The sequence below is a fragment of the Pleurodeles waltl genome, chromosome 6, assembly GCF_031143425.1.
Source record: "Pleurodeles waltl isolate 20211129_DDA chromosome 6, aPleWal1.hap1.20221129, whole genome shotgun sequence".
Classification (NCBI taxonomy): Eukaryota; Metazoa; Chordata; class Amphibia; order Caudata; family Salamandridae; genus Pleurodeles; species Pleurodeles waltl.
This window is the reverse complement of record NC_090445.1, coordinates 372681842-372696795: the sequence shown is the minus strand read 5'-3', so window position 1 is coordinate 372696795 and position 14954 is coordinate 372681842. Positions and strand designations below refer to the sequence as shown.

At 44.3% G+C, this 14954-nt stretch overlaps 1 protein-coding gene across 5 annotated transcripts in view; it reads right to left on the bottom strand.

The window, feature by feature from the left end:
* Window positions 1-14954, bottom strand: part of RIPK3 (receptor interacting serine/threonine kinase 3) — a 382452-nt gene that overhangs the window by 174104 nt on the left and 193394 nt on the right. The window lies entirely within an intron of this gene.

Here is a 14954-nt window from a genome sequence, read left to right as displayed (position 1 = left end):
CTCAACACATTTTCATCCCTACGCCAGGTCAGTACATGAAGTGACAGAATCTAAGTTGTGACAATGTGGTAATTGCAAAGGGTCAAAGTTCTCCAAAGAACACAGATGCACAGTCCTCTACATTGGTACACAAGTGTGTACATTCTATTGTGTATCGGGAATTATTACTCTCCTATGTTATCCCTTTTGTACAAAAGCATATGATGATGCACAGTTAACTGTGTCATCTCATGAAATCTATTGTTTGCACTGACTACATTGTGGTGCAGTTGGGGCAGTTCACATTCACATGTGGGTGGAATGGTGTGTGTAGTGAGTCATTTGGCTTGCCTCAAGGTGTTTGTCTCTATCATGGTATCCTCAGATGTGGTTTGTGTAATTGACATTTTCCTATACAGATGTAGGACTACTTATGTCTTAAGTGTGGTAATGATGTTGCCACTCAAACATTGGGCTATTGATGTTGCCACTCATCATGATACAGTGAACTGCACATGACAGGTGTCCATTGTATTTAAGGAGCAGCTATGCTACCTGCAGTTGTATGTGGGTAAATGTTATGGGCTAAATAGGCCCCTATGAGTGTATAAGACTTTGTTTACAGGTGGAGAATAAGATGAGTAGGTCAACAAAGTATTTATCATCCTTTCCTACATCAATATTGGTACATGTGTTGGTGACATGTTTAGACTCTGTCATACTCCACATTTGGATATGCCAAATATAGTAGGTGCATGTTTGCAAATTTCAAATGTGAAGGTTGTGGACTCTGTGACATGATATGGTTTTGGTTTGTTTGCAACATGCTGTCTTATGTTTAGCATATGATAAGGTTCCTTTCGTGGTACATGACATCAGGTAATATTGTAAGTTTGTGAGAATTTTTCAGTATGCATGTATGTATGTGGAAATCAATGTTACCACTATTTCCCATAGCTTGGTTGTTTGTTGACCATGTTGCTGTGGATAGGGACGCAGAATCATGTTGCCAAGTCAGCCTGTCATGGAATGGTTAGTGTGATAGCTGTACTGATATGATGTTATTGTAGATGTGAGATAGGTGGCTTAGCTGGTGTGTGACACTGTTGTTATATAGGGGTGCAGACTGTATCTTGTTGTGACATGATGTTGGCACTAACCTAGTTCTAGCTGGAGGTGAGTACAACTAGATGTAATGTAAATGATGTGTACAGTGTGATGTTAGTGTATGACAAGAATGTGATGGCCCTACCTCTCCTTCTGTTTTCCAGCATCAGCAGGCGAAGGAGACGGGGCACAGCTGAGTGGGGAAGCTGCTGGCCACAGGACTTCAAGTAATGAGGACACCAACACTGAGGTACCCAGTGGCCTGGAGGGCGAAGGGAGTGCCACGGGGAGACAGAATCTACCTCATCATCTTCGGAATCCTCCTCCAGTGGACACTCTCTGGCGGTGGTGGACCCATCTGGGACCACCTCAGCACCATCTTTGTCCGCTACCTCCCTTTCTACCACTGGCCTCCCTGTAGCTCCCCACCCCGTTGGCTGTGTCCGCTCACCCAAGAGGGTGGGCGTCTCCTTTGCCGCAGGCACCTCTGCCCCAGGCCCTGTTATCCCAGCTGCCCTCAGAGAGGAGGCTATTGACCTCCAGAGGTCGATCTCCGTGGGTCAGTCGACCAATGTGAATCCCATCCAGGGACTAGCAACTCCGATACAACATAACAATGCATTTCTGGAGGGCATTCATGGTGCAGCGGCTGTCCTACAGAGATCCTTTCAGGCTCTGGCATCCAGTCACCCTTTGTCTACCGCCCCTTCTCCACCTTCCTCTTCCCAAACCCAAACCCCTCTTCCCCCACCCAGCCGAAGCACACAAACAGACAGGCATGAATCCACCTCAACATCCAAGGGTAGCTCAGACAAACATAAGCACCACCGGATACACCACCGGCATACACACAAACAACAATCGGACATGCACACACAGCAAGAGCCACAACCTTCCCTGACACCCCAGCATCACAGACAGCACACCTGACACACCTACCGACACCACGCCAACATTTACAGATCCAGTCACTAGACCTATCCTGCCCACAGACAACACCACAGCAGACCCTCAGACATCCACCCCAGTCACCACATCCGCAGACACCAGAACCACTGACACTCCTACATGCAGCACATCCACCATACCTGCAGTCACCACTCCAACAGACAGCCACACGCCTGCCACAGCATCTCCCAGCACCTCCACCCGGCCTCAGCCCAAAACACAAACACCCTCACTCACCCACCTAACAGACACCCACCACCCACAAACATACCTCCCACAAACACGCACCCAAGATATCAATACCAACACCTCATACAACCACTCCCTCTCCTGCCACACCCAAACCTTTTTGCTATGACCTTCCCCCTTCTGAGTTTGCCCTTTTTACTACTGCTCTTCCCCACCCTGTGAAACTTCTGAACATGCTGTTTCCCTCCCAAAGTCCATCCACCCCTTCCACCTTCAAGGCCTCCCCTATCCCCCTGCAAGTACCCAAGCCCCTCTCCCCTCCAAGAAGTCTACCCCTCCCATGAAGACCCATCCCGATGCCTAAACCTAACCCCCCCAAGCCTAAGCCCGAACCCCCTCCCCTCCACCAGTACCCCTGCCCCCCAGATAATCCTTGGGGTGCCTGCCTGCCCCTTGATGCCCCTACCTGGAGATTACATGGCAGTCAGGAGTAAAGTTTTGGACACCAATATGTGCCTTTGGTGCACATTCACTGAACAATGGAATGGCCTATGACTTTGTTCTTATTTCTCCTGAAAATATATTCAGACCAACCAGTTGTTGGTTTCCTGGTTACATCTCTGTCCTGCATTTCTTTTACTAGGTTAGAGCTGTTCCTGGCTGACATTGGCTGTGTGTCAGTATTTGTGTGTGTGTGGTGCTTATATGGCCAGTATGCGTGGGTGAGTGCAGTGCTTTTGTACCCCAAGGAAAGGGTGTGTGATGGGCATGTGTATGTAGCAGACATGTTGTTGTCATGGTATTGTGTGGTGTTTGTGCTGATCTGTTTGTTGCTGTTTTGTATGGCTTTGTGTGCTTGTGTGCCCAAAAGTGAGGCTTTTTATGCATTGTATGACAGGTATGATGTGCTGTGTGTGTGTGATGTGTGTGTCAATTAGTAAGTTGTATGATTGTGTAAATTGTATGTGTTCATTCCCTGTTGGTTGTACATTGTGTTGTATGTGTGATGTGTCCCTGTGTAATGTCTATTCTGACTGCTTGCTAATTTATTGATGATGGTGTGTTGGGGTGGTGTTGTGTGGTATTGTGTAAGACTGGGCCTGTGCTGTGTTACCGTGCGTGTGTGGCTTTGACATGTGTGTGCTGGTTGTGGTGTGTATACTGTGTTTGTGTGGTTGTCTGTGTGGCTGTATGTGGGTGTGGGTGTGCGTGTCGGTGTACAGTTACGTGTGTGTGTCGCACTCGTACCTCCTTACCGATGGTATGTTGTGTAAGTGTACAAAAATTAATAATATAAAACAGTAACAGGTAAGTGTGTATACTTACAGTTGCTGTCGTCATCGGTGAAGATTCCAAAGTCTTTCAGCGAGCAGGAGCAGCGGAGGACATCTAGTTGTGGTTCCATGGCAGCTCCGGACGAGTATGGGCTCCTGAAGCGGGGTGTCTTCTTTTACAGAGTTCGTTTCCGCCTGGGTTTCTGTGGTGTGCGACCGTGGCGGAAATCTTGGCGGTGTGCAACCTCGCAATATGTCCGGCGCAAACATGGTCTCTGCCAGCCTGCAGGTGCCTTCAGTCATCTGTGGCGGTCTGACCACAGTGGCAGTGCCGGCAGGGTCTTCTCCGGCAGCCTGTTGGCGGTATGACCGACAAACTCGTAATGAACCCCATAATGTTCAAGGTCATTAAAATCATGCCTTAATGATTTCAATCACCAGGGACCTGTTTGCAGACCAACCTAGAAGGAGCAGAGTGGTGAATCCAGGGACATCCTTTGAAGCATTGCACCAGAAAACATGAGACAAGGCCACGCCACAAAGTAAGCAAGGGATTGCCTTACACCATCAAGCACTCTGCTGAATCGACAATGATCTCTGTGCGGCCACAAGTTAATATTTGTCAAAAATGAGCAAGGGAAAGTACCTGCAGACCAGTCCTGGAATCAAATGGTAAGGGACCTTTGACGCTGACAAGTGTATCATCAAGTGGGTGATGAGGGATTGTAGGCACTGAGGCACTCTGTGTTTACACTGCACAGCCAACTGAGGAAGAAGAACTAAATATCGTCTTTACCTCAAGGGTACAGAGTAATTCTCCATCAAGATGAAATATAGAGCAGATGCAGTACCAGTATGGATATACACGGACTGAGATCCTGGACTGCAGGAATTATCTACAGACTATCCATCATGCATAATAGAAATGTTTTTGTTTTATCTTCTATTTTAGTTTGAAATACATTTCAAACTTGATGTAACTAAAATCAGATATGTGAGAAGGTTTCTTGGCTTATCAATTATATGAAACGTCATAATGCAAGAATGAAAGCAGATAAAGTTTCATAATACATTATTTGCTTTGCACTTTATGATACATCTAAGACAATTCAACAGTCTGGCAATTTATCTCATTATATAGGGAGTAACAGGGCTTCCAGTCTCCTGTTTCTCCCCCAGGTGCTGCATTCAGGTATATGTACACAAAGCATTGGCTAAGGCCAATTGTTCCTCCACTTTTTTAAACTCAATTTATGGATACACAAAGAAACCCAAAATAAGCGTGTGCTAATATCACCAACAGGAGTATGTAACTTTGTCTCCCAAATGAATATAAGTAAAATCTAATGTGAAAAAAATCAGCTATACACTTAAATAATGTTGACAGTTTTAACAGTTGGCTCTAAGCTGTGTTGAGAGTGACAGAATGCCAGTGTGACAACTTATTGAAAGAAAAAAAAGAGACTTTCATTCATAAGCAAGACCTATTTGCATTGCCAATGTGTGTTGAGAAGTGTGCCCTGATAAGGGTTGTATGGATCATCTTATGCTGAGCACCATGTTATGCTGATAATTACCCTGGTAAATTATAGCATAGTTTTAATGACCAACGATATGAAGGACTGCAGCAAGAGATTTTCTTCACAACCTCTCAGCACAGCTAGAGCCAACTGTGAAAACTGTCAACAAACTAAAAGGCTTAAAGGAGTGGATCACAGGTAAGGAGAACAAGGTGGGGCTGGAAGCAGGCAAGAGTAAGAAATAACCATGGAGAAAAGGGGACCAAGGAGGTAGAGGATTGGAAACGTTCAAGATGGTGGTGTGCTGCTGAGTTGGTGCACAGGCGCTGGGCCCCGAGAAAACCTGCTCTCTCCACACGCACAGTGAGGAAGATAGTGAGAGGGCAGCATTGCTGGTATGCAGAGAGATGAAGAGGGCTGATGGAGAGATTCATTACAGCAAACGCATGGATAGCTCTAGTCTTACTTCCCTTGCTCTCTCAAGGAATGGAGATGGCAGAGATCTTGTGGACTGTGCCATTGGTTGCTTTGGTCACTGTGATGCCCCAGGTTGTGACTGGTGGTGCAAGGTAGGGCTGTGATGGTGGATCACCTCATAGCAGGAGATGGAGCAGCCCAGTCACGCCAAGCTCCAGTTGGGTCGGCGGGAGGAGAAGCGAGTCAGTAGAGGTCTGCAACATGGACGTCATTTAGGGGTTGTAGCTGCGACCTCTAGCTTGACCCTTGCGATCCCTGGCCCCAGAGGTCACAAAATGAGTGCCAGGAACACAGGGGCAGCTCATCCTCATGGACGTTGCGCGGGGCCCCACTTCCTTGCTTTCAATCAGTTTTTTAGTTTGAGCGTGCAAGCGCCTTGTAATCTATTCTGTGGGCTTTGACCATGACCATCTCACGTCCATCACTTTCATTTGTTCTAGACTTCGCTTACAAAAATACCTTACGTAAAATTCTTTACGTTTGTCCTGCATTGAGGCTGTTTTGTTTCGCCTTGCAGATTGACAACGTTACATGGATTATTACAAGCCTCCCGATATGCTTTCCTGTGGGCAAACTACTTTTTTCTTTTGTGTTTCACCTTCGTGCATGGCGGCCATGGCGCTTTGAAATTTTTTCCAGCTCAAACTCAATTGGCAATATTGGAGCACTTTGCATGACAACCAGTTACGTCTCATTGTTTCTTTTGTCTCTCCTTTGCACTCTATGGCAGCCATGGCACTTTGAAGTTTCATACAGCGCGAACCCAATCTGTGGTATAGGAGCGCTTTGCTGTATGATCTGTTTTAACTTTCATTCTGTGTTTTGGAGCTGTCACCAGTCATATATTATGAAGCACGATGCCCCACACACAGGAGGGTCCCACCTAGACGGCAGTCTCCCCGAGGTGAGTGTCAATACAGTGTTAAATATTGCATGTGCTGAAGCGGCCCAAATTTCCGAGACATGGCAGTCTCATAAACAAGAGGAAGAGGCATGAAGGGTGGTGAACTCTCACCCAGCTGTAAGCAATTAGCATGTATTCTTACAAACACGGAGAGCCTTGTTTGACATTGCTTCAACCTACCACTCTATGATGAATATGTAAAGTACAGTGCTATTGAATTTGAGCGAACGGATGGCCTTAGGCAAAATAAAGCAACAAGTTACAAGCAGGAAGTTTTGTCAGAAGCGCAGTGATGGCTTTGATCAACATTGCATATACAAAAAAGGAAAACTGGTGTAACCTCTTTATTGATTAAGCGACAAAGTCAAGGGGACAAGTGATATAAGTAGTTCACAGCAACAGCGGCACTTGGTTTAACATCAAAGAAAAACTTGCCAGAATTTCTCTTTGTGCACTACGATATAGACACACAATGAACTGCCAATAGCAACAAATTCAAAAGTTTTGAATGGAGGGTTCTCAGCAAACATTGTTAAGCTTGATTGACATTGCATTCAGAACCAAAGTTTGAGCTGCGAGCTCTAATTGAAGTTTCCCTTCCCTTAACCGAGACCACTGCTGCTAAAACAAAATAACTAAGAGCTGATTATCACTGGAAGCTGTTTTATTTCCCTTTTCTGAAAGCCTTCAGTTCTATATCTTTATACATTCATGTCTCTTGTTGAGGTGGGTGTAGAGCTGTTTGGCCTGCCTCTATACAGTATATAAAGTCCCACTGCCCCCCATCTTGTTATTAGAGTAATAGTGAATTAAATATTAGTATAATAAAAAATGGAGTACAGTTCACTGGAATATGAACCTCCTTGGTAGGTGAGGTAAGTAAAAAACACTTGTATGTTGTGAATGTGCTTGCAGGTGAGAGTGTGTTTATGTGAGAGACTGTGAATGAGTGAATGTGCGTGTATGTTTAAGAAAGTGCATGTGAGTGAAAGTAAAGACTGAGGGGCATATTTATACTCTGTTTGCGCCGGAATTGCGTCGGGTTTTTTTACGCAATTCCGACGCAAAACTAACTCCATATTTATACTTTGGCGTTAGACGCGTCTAGCGCCAAAGTCCATGGAGTTTGCGTAATTTTTTTGCGTGGACACCTACTTTGCGTTAATGATATGCAAGGTAGGCATTCCCGTCTAAACAATTGACTCCGAGGCATGTGCGCCGTATTTACACTCCCGGGCAAAACTCACGCCCGGGAGTGGGCGGGTCAAAAAAAATGACGTCCAGCCGCTTTTGCGTCGTTTTTTAGCGCCTGGTCAGGGCAGGCGTTAAGGGACCTGTGGGCTCGGAAGGAGCCCAGAGGTGCCCTCCCATGCCCCCAGGGACACCCCCTGTCACCCTTGCCCACCCCAGGAGGACACCTAAGGATGGAGGGACCCATCCCAGGGAACATAAGGTAAGTTCAGGTAAGTAATATATTATTATTTTTTTGTGGCATAGGGGGGCCTGATTTGTGCCCCCCTACATGCCACTATGCCCAATGACCATGCCCAGGGGACAGAAGTCCCCTGGGCATGGCCATTGGGCAAGGGGGCATGACTCCTGTCTTTGCTAAGACAGGAGTCATTTCAATGGGGGTTGAGAGTTGAAATAAATGGCGCATATCGGGTTGAGGCGAACATTTTGCCTCAGCCTGACTTGCCCCATTTTTTGGCGCCCAAGCTCCATATTCCCCTACGCCGGCGCTGCCTGGTGTACGTCATTTTTTTTTACGCACACCAGGCAGCGCCGGCGGCTAACGCCGGCTAACGTCATTGAATAAATACGGCGCCCACATGGTGTTTCAGAATGGCGTTAGCCGGCGCAAATTTTTTTGACGCAAAACTGCGATGTTTCTTGGTATACCAAGAAACTAGGTGTTTCTTGGTATAGCCCGTCATCGGTTTAGAGCAGAAGTAGTAGAGAGCAGGGAAAAGTCATCTGGGGTTTTCTGAAATGCGGCCCAGGTCTTCACAGGTCACAGAACCACACCACAGGCTCATAGGTGCATCCCAGGTGAGCTCCCCAGCATTTTGGGTCAAGGGAGCCTTTTAAACACAAGGAGGAGGTGGGGCTGGGTGGCGGGGGAGGAGAAGAGGGAGCACACTGCCTCTCATCCCAGCACAGTTTGCACCATTGCATTCTGTTAAATGCAGTATGCTTACTTCAAAGTTCATGTAGTTTTTCACCAAAGTTGGTGCAGGTCGTATGGTTATCTCTAGACATGTGTTTCTTGGTTTAGCCCTTCATCAGTAGAGAGCAGAAATAGTAGAGAGCAGAAAAGTCATCTCGGGTTGCTCCCTTGAGGAAGCAAGCTGACAAGCTTTGGAGCTGCACCTGTGTGCCTGTGAGAGGTACTGTGACGTGTGAAGATTTAGACAGCATTTCCAGCAACCCCAGATGAAATATTGCTATTCTCTACTGATGAAGGACTAAATCCAGAAACACATACATGTGTCTGGAGATATACAGCACTATCTGCACTAACTTTGGTGAAAAACTACAGTAAAATTTGAACTAAGCGCTAATATGGCTGACTGGGTGACCCCGCATTTATCATATTACAATGGGGCAAACTGTGCTAGAATGTGAGGCAGTGTGTTCCCAACCTCCCTTCTGTTTACAAGGATAGCTATATGCCTGCTAGTGGTGGCTTGGCTTTTGATTCACAAGAAATGCTGGAGGCTTTTTTTTCCCTTTCCGATTTGTGAGAAGGGGAAAGCCCCAGCTCTGCAATGGGCACTGATTCAGAGTCACAGGCATCTAACAGAATGTGTTTAGAGGACATGGCATCACATGAAGATGTCACTAAAGATACATTGGGTAAGAAGGGTGTTGGTGGGCAGGGCAAAAAAAAAAGATGCACAAGGCGAAGCCCCCTCATGCATTAAGAAGGCTAACTTAAGCATCAGCAAGCGCACCCATTCCTGAACACAGAGGTAGGTCGGATGATGATGAGGATTTTATGTGGGACTCAGAGGGCACACAATTACCACCCATAAACACTCTTGCTAAGGAAGATAAGATGGAGGATGTGCATGGTAGCGAGGGGCTAATGGAACTTGCGGCAGCCACTCTGTCCTCGGATATCTCCCCTTCTCTTGGTACCTGGGGCCTGGAGGTTCAGGAAAGGATTAGGCACTTGCCAGAACAGGCCATCCCACAGACTTCACCCTCCCTGTCATCAATATATAATCTGCTATAAGTGCAGATAATACAGTACTGAAAGGATTCACTATCCTTGAAGACGGCACACCTTAAAACGCAGGTAGTGCTGCATAAAATGTCCAGAAAGATGGATATACTTTGTGGCAGAATGAATAACATTGAGAATTGCTCTATGCAGATGCAATCATCAGTGCAGCTAACTGAGGTCCAGGTGGAGCTCGCTGTGCCACTGGATTCAATCTACCCTGGCTGATAAGGGATGATACCTAGAAACCGTTCCCAGGATGCTTGTTTACGGTCCAGGAAGAACCTGGCCTGACAGTTTGGGCTGGAATGTTCCCATGATGAGCAGGGTTAAGACTGATTTGCATATGGGTGGGTCCAAACTGGGGTGGCATGGTGAGCAAAAGAAAAAATTGATTAAACCCAGATCTGTGACTGGGGTGAGTGTTTCAAAGGTTCAGCACTCCCTCCATCATGTTTAGTGTTGCTCAAGAATATCTCACATAAAATGGAGGACATGAAAAATCGAAGGCACGGCAATCATTTGCAGGCATATTGGAAGGACAGAAGGGTGATGACGCCAGCAGATATATTGAACATCTATTCAGGCAAGCATTCCCTCAATTTGAAGAACGGGACATTGATTGCCAGGGGTAGCGTGCCCACCGAATTCCCTTTCATAGGTCATCAAAAGGCCCGGCCTTGAAGTACCCACAGGGTATTCTGATTCATGTTGGCAATTATATTTTTCACCAGGTAGGGTACTAGGTACTACGCCTGCGAAGCCCTGTCAAATCCTGTGGGGTAGGGTTCTTTGTTATATACGATTTTTTCAACAACACGGAGGTGTGAAAAAAGGCAGCGAAGAGAATTGATTCTAGCCTTCTCTAAACTTGAGGCTACTACTTCCCTTCTTGAGTCAGCAAACTTAAGAATCCTCCATCGCCAACAGATGTTTTTTGTCAGAATCCGGTTCAAGCTCAAGAACTCTTGAAAACCTCTGGACAGGTTAAACTTCCTGGATAAGCTTAAGGGGGTGGTCCCAGGAGGGTTTTTACAAGGTTCCTTTTCGGGGGGTGTTGCAGGGAGTAGAAAAAGGAAAATAACAGATGAGTTTGTTTAAATGTGTTGTCCTACAGACAACAGTGATTTGGATGTCCATTTATGATGGATAATGTTTGGAATCGTAGTCAGGTCATGCAATTATTCAGCTGCAACATAAACAGACTGAGAGTGGCGACTAAGTTGTGATAGGTAAGGAAGGAGCTCATGATACTTAAACCACAGCTTCTCTGACTACAAGAAACCCATTTACCTTTGCCAGAGACTAGCAAAATGAATACAATTAATAGTTTGGGCTATAATATTCTTGCTGCATCAGGGGAAGGGACACTATAGGTGGGTGCCTTGTTTGGTGAACACGTGAGTGGAAGGTATACGAGGTTAAAATGGACCAATGTGGTAGGTGGATCATTGCCTATGTTGGGAAGGATTTATTTTTACATTTGACTATATGTTCTTTACATGCATCTAATAAGGATGACACCCTCAATTTTGTATGTTCTCTTACTAGAACTTGGTCAATGGTGCGCCCGTGTTTGTATCTGTGGAGATTTTAATCTGACACTTCTGCAGGAAACTGATTCTATTTCAGGTTCAGTGCTAGCTGAGAAACTTATGAAAAAGTCCCACTCTGAGTTGACAGGTCATTAATTCTAATGCCCTTCTGGATGGTGGGCTTGTCAGGGTTCTGAGCTGTGTTGAACATTTTATTCAGCATCCCATAATATGCTTTGCAGGATAGATATTGTCTTAGCGAATAGTTTTATTGTTCCAGAGCTTTCAATTAAATTGAATTCACAGATCATTTCTGACCATAAGTCATTTGCAGTTTTTACTAAATTCCGTTATTGCTCTATTATGGTTTCTCCTCCAAGATGGTCATTTGATTGCTGAATAAACTGTATATAAATTATATGTCAGATTGTTTTAAATAGTATATTCATTTTCATAAAGTCTCCGCTTCTTCAATAATAGTGTGGAATGAGCTGAAAGCAATGGTTCATGGCCAGACTCTTAGCTATACTGTACAGCGGGACAAAAGGGGAAAAAATATAGAGGGACCATCTCAGGCTGAGCTTCTCCATCTGGAGATGCAATTAACTGCTGTACGTGTGATACCGAAGAGGATATGAGATAGAGCTTTTTAGCGGTGGTAGACTAAACAGTCCTTATGTTTCGAAAATAGTGAAAAGGTGGGACAGCTGTTACTTCAGATTATACAGACAGACATACTAGGAATGCCATTACTAGTATTCGGAACTCCGCTGGTGAAATAAAGCGAGATCCGGCATGTATTTTAGCTGCATTGCATGAATTTTATGTAGCCCTCTATTTGGAAGACAGCCCCCCTGACAAAAGGCTGTTATAGACTACTTGTAGGCTTTGAGCCTACCCTGCTTATCAATTACACAGCAGGCGATACTGGATGCACCAATCACCTCAATGGAGATTAGAGAAGCATTGTTTCAGCTCGCAACAGGTAAAGCATCAGGACCGGCACTAAGTTTGAAGATCTGGTCAGTTCCCTGTCCTTTTTGTCCTCGGTTCCAGAATCTTGGAGTGAAGCATAAATTTCAGTTTACAAAAAAAAAAAGACCCTCTAAACTGTGGGTCATATTACTGGATTTATTTGATGAGCTCAGACAAAAAGATTTATACCAGCATCCTTGCGAATCGACTAGCATCAGTTATCTGTAGCTTAGTAGACACCATGCAGCATGGGTCATTCCTTCTTGTGAAACAACTGCTCATATCAATCTGGCAATCTCAGCTTTAGAAGAGGCAATGACTTGGGAGCTTACAGAAGTGATCCTGATGGACGCAGGGACGGCGTTTGACAGGGTCTAGTGATGCATCCTGTGTGCTCTTATGGTTAAATGGGGTTAGGAGATCATTATATTATTTCTGTTAAATCTTTTTTTACCTCATTTTCGTCTCATATAGTTAGCATGGGGGCCATTAGACAGAGTTTTGCTTAATCGGGGGACTAGACAGGGTTGTCACCTGTTCCCCCTGTCATTTGCTCTGTATTTAGAACCATTTATTGAGAACTAAAAATCTCTGGATAGTTTTGCCGCACTGCAGTTCATTCAGTTTACGGCTAAGGTTATAGCTCACGCGGATGAAATCATGTTATCATCTTTTTCAGCTCAAGCACTTATAGGTATTGTGGCGATGGCAGAGCTCTTTGAAGAGGTATCGAGATGTCGGCTAAATACGAATAAAAGTAAAACACAAATTGGCACGAGTCTATCCATGGACTCCTTGGATCATCGGTATGTTAAAGAAGCTACACGTCTAGGGGTTCGGATTTCTTCTTGTATGAGGGATACCGCAGACCTGAATTATGAGGGGCTCTACCATGATTCCTTGTCAGTATTTCGGAAAAGGGTGAAGCTTCATTTGGGGCTGATTGGGAGGTGCAACCTTATCATAATGGTCATTTTGCCACGGTTCCTTTATCTTTTTAGAGCGACACCTTCTTAGACTTTTTTCGTCAAAAAAAGATTGAGGCCAGCTGGCAGAAATGTATTTGGGGGATCAAAATACCCTTGTGTTCTATTTGGTATTTACAGCTACCGCGTGATATGGGGGTCCCTTTGTTCTGGCTATATTTTATTTCTTCCTGTGGCTGGAGACTTCTGGCAGTTATGGGTACAAATGATTGACAACTGTAGAGTCTCTATCCAGAGTATGGGTTTTTCAACTATATTCGGTTGCCTTCGCAGGGATTGATTGATAAGGTTCATCTCAAACGTACAAAGTTTAAGATGCTTTCAGTTTTTCACCACATCTGTGTTTCAGTTAGAAAAGTATGTAATATATATCGAGTTTTAACCAATATGCGTTCCTTAGACGTAACCCCAGCATGCCTATGTTAGTAATGCATCGGGGGATTGAACAGTTTGGCGCCATATAGGGCGACTCGGTCACGTATTTGATGATGTGGTATTCCTCCCTTTCGCAGCGCTGCAAAACTCAGCTGCTATACTACATCGGGAGGTTTTTTTTTTGTTTAAAGATGCCTGCAGCCCAGATATTTTATTGCTCGCCTCCCTGCGGATGAAGTCTCAATTGAGCATAATGTTTTTGGACAGCTTTTGTCTGTTTAAATGTCGCTCTATTGGCGCTCTTTATCAGACTCTCATGCACTACAGCGCCAAGGAACAACATTTTCTGTATTTAGTGAGTAAATGAGCTAAGAATTTGGGCCGTCCGGATTAATCTAATATTAGACTCAGTATCCAGCTCGCCCAAAATATGGCTAATTTTTTAACGTTTTATATGATATGTATTTTATACACCCTAGAGAGGCTGTTTAGAATAGGCTTTAGAGAAACTTCACTTTTTGGTGCAGGGGCCAGAGGCCATACTACTCATGTTTTCGCAACCTGCCCAATTGTTTGCCGGTTTTGAGCTATGGTATTAAATAAACTGAATCATATGTTACAGCATGTCGGTAATTTTGATTCTAAGGTTATTATGTTGGGCTATTCAAAGGAGATGGCCTGTAATTTGGTCATGATTTATTACTCTGCAATAACGGTGGCACGATTGGGCATTGCAAGAACATGGTTTCAAAGTGAGTCACTGGAACCAAGGTCATGGTGGCAAGACTACATTCATTCTCGCGGTCTGGAATTCACGATAATACAAAATAATCCTAGTAGACAAACTGATGAGGCTATGGGCACTTCTTAGGAAGTGGCTTGTGTTGCATATGCCAGACTACCTGCAAGAGTTTTGCTGAAATTAATTAATTTTCTCTATTTATCTATAACTAATTTTGGTACTATGGTGGTATGACAAATGTCTTGCTTATAGTGGTCACATATTATGAAATTTAGAAATTTATTTACGCTGCTGCTATTGTACTTGTATAGTATCTGCATTTAACTTTTGATAGATTAGCATTTTTTTCACAAAACATTTGAAAAAAAATATTTTAAGTAAGAAATCCAGGAGTTATCTTCATCAAGCAATTAGGCCTTTATCAGTAAGACTGCTGTATTTATATTTAAAGGTATAGCAACGGTTTTCACATTATATTTTATATATTACATATATCCATTTGTGTGACTAATATTCTGACTCGTTGGTGATATTAGCACAGACATACTTTGGGTTTCTTTGAGAATTCATCTATGGAGTTAAAACAGTGGAGGAATTGAAGTTAGTACTGTTTAATATTAAAATACTGCAAATGCACATTACCACACATTAGCCAAATCTAAAAACCTAAAATAGCACACTCTTACTAGCTCCTCACATATAGCAGCTGCTCTC